This window comes from Egretta garzetta, unplaced genomic scaffold, assembly GCF_000687185.1.
Source record: "Egretta garzetta isolate BGI_Z169 unplaced genomic scaffold, ASM68718v1 scaffold169, whole genome shotgun sequence".
Lineage (NCBI taxonomy): Eukaryota > Metazoa > Chordata > Aves > Pelecaniformes > Ardeidae > Egretta > Egretta garzetta.
The window spans coordinates 1,097,389-1,108,961 of record NW_009260798.1 but is presented as its reverse complement, the minus strand read 5'-3'; the positions used below and the strand labels follow the sequence as shown (position 1 = coordinate 1,108,961).

The following is an 11,573-nucleotide window of genomic DNA, read 5'->3' as shown; positions in this document are numbered from 1 at the left end:
GGTCTCCAACAAAATAATTTAGTTTGTCACATTAATCCATGAGTCTCCAGCCCAGCTAAATTTAACCCTTATTTTCAATTTCTGAAGCAAGATTTTCATGCTGACTACTAAAGTTTCTTTTTCACTTCAAAGGTACACTTCACATTATTGCAGATTTTCCCTCTTCAAAAACGCATATAGTGCCGTTGAGTTGAAATTTACATTTGACAAGGTAAGTGAAATGGTTCTTTACAATTATATCACCAACCCCCTTTTCTCCCGAAGGAAGGTCTTTGTAAACCCTGAATGAGAAACTAAGCATAGCAGTATCAATGGAGCATTCTCAAGTCACCTGAGATTTGCAGATGGCATTATCCTCCTATTTGCTGGAAAGCTTTGAGGCAATGTTCAGACTAGTGGGAAGAGCAGGAAACACTGACTCAGGATGAATAGGAGCAAAACAAGAGCTGGGTTTAATATGATTACAAAAGAGGAAAACACTATGACTAAGAAAAATTAGAAAAGTTAGACCAACTAGCTAGATTAGGCTGATAATGTAAGTAGAAAAAAAATAGGGCTTGATAAAAAGCTGTCAGGAGACGAAGCAATGGAAAGAACATTAAGTTCAGTTTCTACTTAGAAGGTATTTCGGGTACCCCTCTATTCCTTGCCAGAATACTTGAAAGCAAAAATAAAGCCCTTTACCAAGAAAATAGGTAGAATAAAACTGTGAAGGAAAAGAAACATGAGTCTGTCACCATAACAAAAACTAAACAACCTCAAAAGAAGAAAAGGAAAACCAAGATAAGGCAATTACACAAGCTGGGAAGTAGACAAAACAATAAAAACTGAAGAATGCTGAAAGAAGAAATGTAGACCCTGTTCCAGTTTTCTAGTAGGCAGTTTACTTAGGTGCCAAGTCTAAAACTGCCCCCGGCAGTAAGCAGCACGAAGCAGTGCTGCCATAATAAACATAAAGGATTGGCGTTCCCAGTTTGGTGCAAGAGAATGTCCTGGGTGGTTATGTAGAAGAAATGTTTAACTATTAAACAAAATAAAGAAATAGAACGCGTTCAACATAAAAACAAGCTTAGATGCAGAAAATCATGATTAGCTCACTTTCTGTGTCTGCACAGACCAAAGGGTCCTGATGTTACACCTGAAGCTGAAGGGACCACAGGAGAACATCAGCCAGAAAGTCCTTTGCCAGTGTGGGCTCGGGATCATACAAAAGTCTACCAGCAAAACAAGAAACAGTGAGGCTCCCAGCAGGGTTTTTGATCATCTTATGGATCCAAAGTATATCTGGTTTTTTTTTTATTGCTAGGTTTTTCTTCAAGATGGCAGGTTTTGGACCAGACAGTGAATAAGCAAGTAAATAATTTCAAGCTTTAACTGCTTCATTAAAGCAAATCCCAGTCTGTCCTTCCCCATAGACAAGAGGGCAATAGCAGCAGTACAGTTTCACTGTTTAGAGGATGTACACAGAAACTTGTTTGAAATAGATTTTAAGTCAAAGTGTGCAAGGTGTGTGTCCACTGTGCAAAACCTGTCATGGATGGGAGGGGAAAGGTGCCTCATGGAAGAACAGCCCTGGGCAACAGCTAATTTGGTTACTAACCATACTTCAAATATTGAGAAGTGAGGGACCTGGAATTTTTTTTTGCCCGAGGATTCGGTAAAAGCCACAGAAACAACACAGTGAAGCAGGAGGTGGACACAAAAGCAGTAGTTGATTTGAGGTAGGACAAAGAAATAAATGCATTTATTAAATATCAATTCTCAAGAATCACTTGGTTCCTTCTATTTTTCTGTTCCTCTAGACGTTTTTGTGGTTGCATAGTGTTTGATTCCAGTTAAACAGTTTTTATTTAACCTACTTATTTCCAACTCCCAAATTTCCTCTTAGATAAGTAGGAGCTTACTTTTTCTCTGCTTCCATCTCATTGAGGGCTGAAGTGGGGGGATTGTTTGTTTTTGTTTAATCACTGCTTATTGGTACAAAAATGTGTTTATCCTTGCTAATACCTTTCTAGGCCCTGATCCTGCGACTACCTACACTTTTCCCATTTTATCCTATGAAGGGCTTTCACTTATTTAGGGGAAATACTCACATGGACAATTGCTTGTAGGACTGAAGTTTTCAGCAGTTATTGTCAAGGGCATCTTGCATTAGTGAACTATGAAAAAAGTCCTTAAGATGTGTACCCTGCTTTGGTTGTGTGACAAAGTCATATTTTATGCCTGTTTACATTACTGAGAATTGATCATAAAATTTTGACTAGGCAAAGGACATGTATGTCTTGGAAGAAGCAAGATGATAAGCTGGCATTTCATGGCTTAAGTTAACATTCTTTAATCACCAGACCATGTTGTGGCTCCACTACACTGGGTTTTTCCTGAATGTAGCAAACAGTCCTGCCATTCATAGGAAAATGACTCTTTCCATGACACTTGCCAGTAATTTAAATTTGCAGTGGATTGGCACTTAGCAGTTTGTGTATTCAATCCCTGCCCTTCCTACATTTTCCCTATACGTCCTTGAGCAAAACATTTCATCTATTTTCCTTGATAGAAGTGAACAATAATATTTATTTATCACTATTATTAGATCTTTTTTCATTTTGGAAAATCTTTGGGGCAAGGATTACTTCAGTCCCATTGGGACAATGACACCACCTCTTCACTGGGACCTTTAGTTGAAACATCTCTTCTTCTACTACTACTACTATTAATAATAATAATAATATTAATAACGCCTTTCTTATTCACAGTAAAAAAAACAAGACTACACAATTTTATTTTTCAAGATAAGACATACAGCTTTGAAGCTAAATATAAAAATACAGTCTTTTCTCTTGTACAATAACCAGTTAATCCCTGTCAGTAGACTGGTAGTTTATGGACAAGACTAGACAAGCAAATATATTCTTACCAGTAGAATATTTATTCTCCCAGAGTTCCTGAAACAGCTTACTAGAAAAGGAATTGTTGCATCACAAGAAAATTCCCTGCAGCATAGGCTTTTTTTTTTTTTTTTAACTAGTGAAATATTTGCTCTTATATGTTTACAATGTAAACACCCATGCAGGGTATTTTTTCATCAATAATGGCTTGACAAGGGTATATAAAAATCTGGATATACCTTTTCGTTTTGTTCTTTTATTGATAGAACTTGATGTTTCTATCCTTAACTAGAAATGTCTTGCCTCCTCATGTTTATGCAAAACAGATTTTTTTGGAAGAGAAGAAAAAAAAGAGGTACTGTAACATCAGAAGGAAACATCAAAGGACTAGTGGCAGCGTCTTAAGGCTTTTATCAAAGTAGTGAGGGAATGCATTAAAGCAACAATATATGTAGCTTACAAATGATAGGACTATCAAATTCAACAGTGTGTCTGATGAACATAGAGGACATGTTTTTACATGCATTCTCGAACAGTGGTTTTGCTTTCAAAATTATGAGAGAAATGTAAACCAAAATTTAGACTCAGGTTTTAGGTTGTGTCAATCAATGCGGCTGCAGTGGAGTCAAAGGCAGCCAAGGCCACTTACACCTGATAACAAGTTACACTTTTATATTTTTTAAAGTCAGTATCTTCAACACAAAAAAAAATATATTTTGAGCTTTTTATTCCTCTCCACTTTTGTACCTATATGAGAGTTGAGGAACAGAGTACTGGGATCTGGCCTGATCAATAAGAAGTGTAGATAGTTCTGGTAGCTCAGAACAAGTCTTTTATGAAATGGTAGAGTATGTCCACAAAATACCTTTCTGTCAGCCCTGCTTCCCAAAAGTATTTCAAGAATCTCTAAATTGGCATCACTTACTAGGAAAACATTACTCATTTTTTCTTATTTAGCCCTAAAACTTGCATTTAAAAAGCTTTATTTATACAAGTAGCAGAACCACCACCACACAAAAAAACTTCACAACTGAATGAATTATACACAGTCACACCTCAACCCCAACCCCAACCCCTGCATCGAGCACAGCTGCCTGTTCTGTTAAAATGTATGGCTTTTGCAGCCTGCCATATGAAAAAATACAGATTATGAATCTACCCCAGGAAGACATGGCTCCTCTCCCAGTCCCTGCAGTAGTAGTCAGCTACAAGTCCTAGCTAATCCCAGACCCAGACACCAAGACTTGTGGTCACAGCAAGTCCACTGACTGCTCCTAAAATTTCACTAATGCTCACTGCCATTAATATGCAAAAAGGCTTCATACGTTGGGGGATAATAACCATGCACCAGTTTTACAACTACAATAACTGGGAGGTCATATAAAACTAGTTCAGATAGAGCTGGGATTAAAACCTAGTTCTGTTATAAGTGTGTGTGGGTATATATATATATATATATTTAAAGCCTAGTCTCAGCCACAGTGTCATACTGAGAAATTAGAAGCAAGCCTGTCCTTCATAGCAGCAAGAAAACATAGAGAGAGGCATGGGAACAATTAATTTCCATAGTAAGAGATCTGACCATTTAATTCATGAGAAGAGTACATGTAAAAAAGTATTCTGAGTCTAGTTCTTGCAAGTTCTTCCTGCTGGATCATAATTACTACAGTTATGTTTTCTGGAACCATTGAACCCTTGTCAAGAAGGACAAGGAAGAGATAAGAAATGTTCAGCATCACTATACTCCCTCCGCATGTCTGCTTCACCCCCCAGCGATGTGCATGAGTGTGTTGCTCTGTGTAGGGTGATGTAGGGATGCTAAGCAGCTGCTTTCTATCGATTCACAGCCCTTACAACATGTTTTGTGGATCTGCAGGCTGTAAATTCAGAGACAGCCACTAATCCATGTGAAGGTGAAAAGCAATGGATAAAAATTAGCATAGGGACTTGGAAATAATGGCCAGAATCAAAAACCTCAACTGCTGGAGCTTTATTTCACAGGATCTAGGAAAAAAAAACCCAAACTGATTATTCATCTTTACTGTGTCATTTTTACTTGCTTTTAATACGGGCACTCTCTTTTTCAGTATAGGAAGTGACAGAGTTAGGGTGTATTTGAGGCTGGCAGCAATGCCTGTAAGGCCAGAGAGCAGAAGACTCTCTTGGGGCAGGAGGCCAAAATTCAGAAAGTAGTTATTATTCTTGAAAGCATAACTCTGAAGCTCATGGGAAAACCAGGACATTTGCTTGTATGCATCAGGTCCCCAGACTGATTAATGCTCACTACAGCAGAGATTTATGGATCTTTCTTTCTAATAGCTCTTCCGTGAGCCCAATACAAGATGATTTTTGCACATCCTAACTCTCTCATCACAAGCTCTCCACCCATTTATACTACTTCAAAATGTCAGCAGGCCAAAGCTATCCATTAAACATTATTATTATTTATTAATTGCACTGTAGCAGCACAGAGAAGCAGTGATAGAGCACAAGCAAGGAATGAAATGGGGTCCAGCCCATCATCACCACTTATATCTACCTTCTGCCATCTTGGCAGCCCAGTACCTGCAACCCACTTGGTCCATGCAGCTGCACCTCATGGGCACTCAGAAGCCATGTCGCTCCTAAGAGCCTGCGATATACCAGAAACCCCTCATGCTATACATTTTACAAACTCAGAACAAAATTCAGGCTCTGCCCCATGTTGCAGGTTGCTTGGGAGGCACAATCAGCCAATAGTTATAACCACCAGCTTTACAATGTGCCAGATTTCCTGCTTTTTGAACATTACTGGAAATGTTTGAGCTCCCGGAGTGCAACTCTGATTTTGAAATAAACTCTGAAAGTCTTGTTTCTGTAATAGTGGTAAAAATCCAATATATAAAAATGTCTTTGTTAAAGCTGAGGAAGTCAAAAGGGCTGGGAAATTTGACAAACACCCATTTCTGTCCATCTATTGGAGCGCTTGATTAGGATCTCACAGATTTATGAAAGGAGTAATAATAAATACAGCTCTGAACTGACAAGAAAGAGAGCAGGAACGAGAGACTGGGAATACACATTCAGTGCCTATTAATTGCCTTGCTATATGGTCCTCCGTGCTTGTGGGAAGTCATGTTTTAGAAACATTCATGGAGGTATCCAGCAGAGAGCACGATACTCTTTTCAGTAGGCTTACTCATACAACTGCAACAGCTAATGAAATAATGTCAACTTTTTATGAATATTCAGAGTGCTTTTGTTAATAAAAAAGAAGGCATTATAATAGCCAGCCATTATGTAGGCTAGCACCAACTGTTCAACTTTTTTCACAGAAAAGAAAATAATTGTGTGTGAATGGTATTGTTCATGAAAGTGAGACAGATGTGGGAAGAAGGCAGGCAGGCACCGCAAACACTTGCATCCCGCCTCAGGTGCCACCTGAACACCAGTTATTCAATTACCGGGGCTTACCTCTACACTCCACACAACCTTATGCAGCATCTGCACAGTAGGACTATGTGGCTAAGGACTGGTTAATACATGCAAACCATTTTTCAAAACTACGGCACGTTTGTAGACCTGCGTCTTTCAGTGTAGGAATTCTGAAGCAAGAGCACTCAATAAGATCAGGACCAAAAAAAAAAAAAAAATTGTGTTGTCCATTTATGGGCTAGTTTAGGTACAAAACGTTATATAAAGTTTTACATTTCTGCAACAAGTATATCAACAGGGGTACAGTTTCTAAATGTATCTAAGAGGTATGTAGACATACAAAGGCACAGTGACTCCTACCTAAGTGTGGCTCCTATTCTTCTAGAGAAAGGAGAGCGGATAAGTTGCTGTTTCTGAAAAAGACTCTCTCTGGCAATCTCACTTGCCCTGTAAGGGGTGGTTTTCATTTTTAGATGAGGTAATTCTGAATTAAGATACATTAAGGGGTGTAGACATCATACAGCTGAGCAGGCAGTGCCTAACTTGAAGACATCTGCTACTCCTCGCAGCTTCCACCCTCCCTTCCACATAAGAGCTCTGTCCCTGAGCACAGAGCAAAAGCAGACAGAGGTTTAGATCATTCAGATTAATTTAATTCTTTCTCTAATTGGATCTTACACACTTATCAGAATTCTTCCTCGTGACTGAGTGAACTGAATTAAATTGCAATGACATAATTTTGTAATATTCTATTCATACAAAAAAAAATCCTAATAAACAGTTCTCTGTAAATTGAAGTGTCTATTATTAGTGGTGGGTTTGTTTCTTATTCTGACCTTTTCCACAAACATTCTTCCTGCATAGGCCCTCTTTTCATATCCAGCTCTACCATGGTGCTGGTAACAGATCCCCCAAAGGGAGATGACCAAGCTGTAGGGCAGGTCAACATAGCTGCCCTTTACTCAACCGTAAAAGAGAAAATCTCCTTCCCATCTTTCTGTTCAGTAAAAAATGGGTAACTGAAATGATTACCTTAAGTGGTAATTTATGCACAGTACATATACAATATACAAATACATATGTATGAGTTTCTCCCTCTGTTTCTCATACATACCTTCCTATAGATGGGCAAACACACAGAGAGCTTTTAAAGCAGAAAAAAAGACCTGCGGTTTATCTCAAAGCTCTCCATGCACTAGAGTTTCTCATCTTATTATACTAATCAATCTTATTCACTTCAACATGTATTTTTTATATCCTGAAATGAAAAAGAGGTCTATTATGATTACTGATCTTTCTAAATTAGCTTTGCCCTCAAATTGAGACAAAAGTCTGCCTTTTTTGTGTGCTTCAAATTCTGAGCTCGGTTCCCTGCTCGCTCTGACCACTTTTCCATCAGTAGGACTCTGTAGACAGCAAAAGCTCTTTCAGAGCGGAACAGGAGGAGTCAGCCTTACTAATCTTACCGAGATCACAACTAAGAAAACTGCAAAATGCAGCTTTAATGAGCATAAGACATATCTAAATAAACCTCGTCCAAATACCTGAACTAAGTCCATAGAGCCACTAACTACTCATGCAGTCAAAACTTTGAGGTGGGTCAAGCACCAGAAAAAACAGGACACAAAAACTTTAAGGGCTACTTCAACAGCCCTAATGAACAGACTGAACAGACCACAGGGGAAATGAGATTTTCTTCTGCATTGCGGAGTTTCACAGGGTGCAAGCGCACTGTTAGTGTTCAGCATGCACAGGACAGGACACTGGCTGACACATGGAAATAACAATCCTGACACCACTTCATAGAATCATAGAATGCTTTGGGTTGGAAGGGACCTTTAAAGGTCATCTAGTCCAAACCCCCTGCAATGAGAAGGGACATCTTCAACCAGATCAGGTTGCTCAGAGCCCTGTCCAGCCCAACCTTGAATGTTTTCAGGCATGGGGCATTTACCACCTCTCCAGGCAGCCTGTTCCAGTGTTTCACCACCCTCATCATAAAAAATTTCTTCCCTATATCTAATCTGAATCTACCCTCTTTTAGTTTAAAACCATTTCCCCTTGTCCTAACACTACAGGCCCTGCTAAAAAGTTTGTCCCCATCTTTCTTATAAGTCCCCTTTAAGCATTGAAAGGCCACAATAAGGTCTCCCCAGAGCCTTCTCTTTTCCAGGCTAAACAACCCCAACTCTCTCAACCTTTCTTCATAGGAGAGGTGTTCCATCTCTCTGATCATTTTTGTGGCCCTCCTCTGGACCTGCTCCAACAGGTCCATGTCTTTCCTGTACTGAGGAGTCCGGAGATGGACGCAGTACTCCATGTGGGGTCTCACCAGAGCAAAGTAGAGGGGCAGAATCACCTCCCTCAAATTGCTGACCATGCTTCTTTTGAGGCAGCCCAGGATAGAGTTGGCTTTCCGGGCTGTGAGCACACATTGCTGGTTCATGTCCAGCTTTTTATCCACTTCTGAAGTTGCAGACCAATGCACTTCACACATGTGATGGAGCAAAATATTCAAACTCATGTCCTTTTCACTTTTCCTACCAGACATTCGGTGCAAATGAACTGCTTCTTACAAGTACAGTAGACAGCCACCGTGGTAAACTATACGGGCTACAAAATACCATAGACAGTGACCACTTCTATCTAGGTTTCTAAATGTGAACTTAGAGGGGGAAGTCTGGACATAAGACAACCTTAACTCAGGCATTAAAGACCATGTGCAGCCATGGTACATGAAGCTAGTGTTAAATACATGCTTCTGCTATCCTAGACATCTGTTCGTGCACCTGGGGATTAAGTGTGCTTTGAATTTCTTAGTCAAAATTAAATTAATTAGCATGCTAACTCTCATAGATTCAAGTGACCTGTAACATGAATTGCGTGATAGTATTCATTAGATTTTGTTTTGGTTTAATCCTGCTAAATCTAAAAATACGCATACTTTAAAAAACCAACAAAACATAACATTGACATTCAAGTCAGAGAACAAAGGCCTTTACAAGAGAACAAAGTTAGGATCAGTCTCTGAATTGCTTTTGTCCTGGATGCAGGTAGAAGCCTCACGTTCTGTACAGATGCAAGTACTTCAAGGAAATGTGAGAGTCAGCAGAAAGAGGAGTCAGGTGTTGATCTATACCATGCAAAGAGAAACATGACTTGTTGATGCAGACTGATGAGAATTCCTCTGGATAGTACACACAGTGGCTACCCAGCTTTGTTGAGCTCTTGTGCATACTCTCAATCCCACTGTTAGTTTTTATGAGGATTGCAATAATTCAGCAATTTATTAGCTCTTACCATGTTATATTATTCTGGTCTTTGTAGGAGCAGTTGAAATATCACGTCACCAATTGTAATTATATTTTCTAGAGTAATTAGTGTAATCTGAAGAGCAGTGTGTTTGTCATGTCCCGTCATCAGAATAAGAGAGCTCTATTCCCTGCCCTGGATGGATAACTCCTTTAAAAATACTTAGTTTTTCATGGAAGCCAGTAAAACACAATTCCTAAATATACCCTAAGCATGGTTGTGGATCTGTGTTTTAATCCTGTCTCATGAATAAAATATATGTATACATCGCTAATCAGAGTTTGGTTTGGTCATTTAACCTTGAGTCCCTATGGGTTTTGGACAAATTAGGCTCAGTTTAGGCAACTTAAGCTAACATAACAATGAGATAAAGTAGTCCAACTTATCTGCTTGTCTCAAACAGTGTTTGTTTTCAAGTATTCAGGAAAAGGAAGGGAAATTATATGATCATGAGAACAGCCATACAGAAAATCCAAATAATCATGGGTTCACTGGACTGAAAGTTATTGACTGGCAACTTCCAGCTGAAAGTTAGTGATGGAGAAATAGGAAGCTCTGAACAGGAGCTCTCTGAAGATGTTTCACTTTAATGTTCCATAACATTCAGTTATGAATATTCCTCACTTGCACAAAGTCTGCACACCTGTAGTGATGAAGTCTACAGGCATATGAAGTTATGTTCAAAAATCTTAAATAACAACTCTGTTTATACAATATTTTTAATTTCCTTGACAGTTTTTCCTTGCACCTGTTTGACAAAAGGGAGCAAAAAAGCAGTGGTACTCCCAGACTTTCAGTAGCTGCTGAATATGTATGTCTTCAAAGCTATCTTATTTAATTTCATTTAATAAAGTTGTTGACATTTTCCAAATATGAAATCACGATTGCCCTCATTGTCACACACTCTTGGCAGAGATCCCTAACATACAAATGTAACGTAATTTCTCCTCAGCTAAAATTTAAAATAAAATGTACTTGCAATGGTATGAATTCAGGAATAGGAATGTAGAGAATGATAATGAAGTCAATAGAATTAACCTGAAATAAGATCTTTAAAATTAAAATCCTCTGAAAAAAAAATTGATAGAAAAGTGTGCATAAAAGCAGTCAACTTCAAACAACATTCAAACAAGCAGAAAATAAATTGTTTCAATTATTTTCTGACATAAATAATTATGGTACTTCCAAAAATGAATTTACAAGAATTAAGTTTTATCATTATGTATGAGGCTACATTATTAAATGTAACAGGAAATCTACAGTTTGGATCTAACCCTGTAGAAAGGTTTTTTATCATTTATATATGATTTGAAGGAGGCGGAAGTTCTCCTGCATGTTACTATGTTCTATTTAATCTTTAATTTAACCCTTTGAGCATTTTGCAGAATGAACACGAGTAGTACGCATCAAAGAAAAAGATACATTTGATTAATTCGGTTTGGTTAAAAAGTAGGAGCATGTCAACTTGCTATCGTGTTAGTAACTATAAACTAAAGTTCCTGTTGGTGTTTATAATTGGTTGGACATCTTTTTCAAGGACTTCAGTATAAAGCATGAGAAGCTGCAGACCTGATCAAACATTTGTAGGCACCAAGGTAACACATACACTCCCTTCACCTGTGGGAGCCACCAGCACTTCCAGAATGATTTATTCCTCAGGGGAGACAGCCAGTATTTAGGGTCTGCCTTTTCTCGGTGATCCTTTTAAGAAAGAGTAACTTTCCTTATGGCTGCTGAACAGCTCACAAGTGCTCAGAGCAGCAACCCCAACACCATCTGCGCTGAGACGGAGCAGAAAATGCCCCAGAGGCATTTGGCACACATGTGGCAGAGTCGTTCCCAGTTGCCTGTGATTCCCTATTTAGACTGGGAAACAGCTCCTCTAACTGTGGTACCAGCCTCACAGATACCATCCACCTGAAGACATCCCTCCTTGAGTGGGGTCTCAAGCATCCAGATACC

The 11,573-nt window shown here is 38.8% G+C and overlaps 1 protein-coding gene across 1 annotated transcript in view; it reads right to left on the bottom strand.

The window, feature by feature from the left end:
* The window catches only part of TFEC (transcription factor EC), a 97,240-nt gene that overhangs the window by 52,378 nt on the left and 33,289 nt on the right, over positions 1-11,573 (bottom strand). The gene's annotated exons all lie outside the window — the stretch shown is intronic.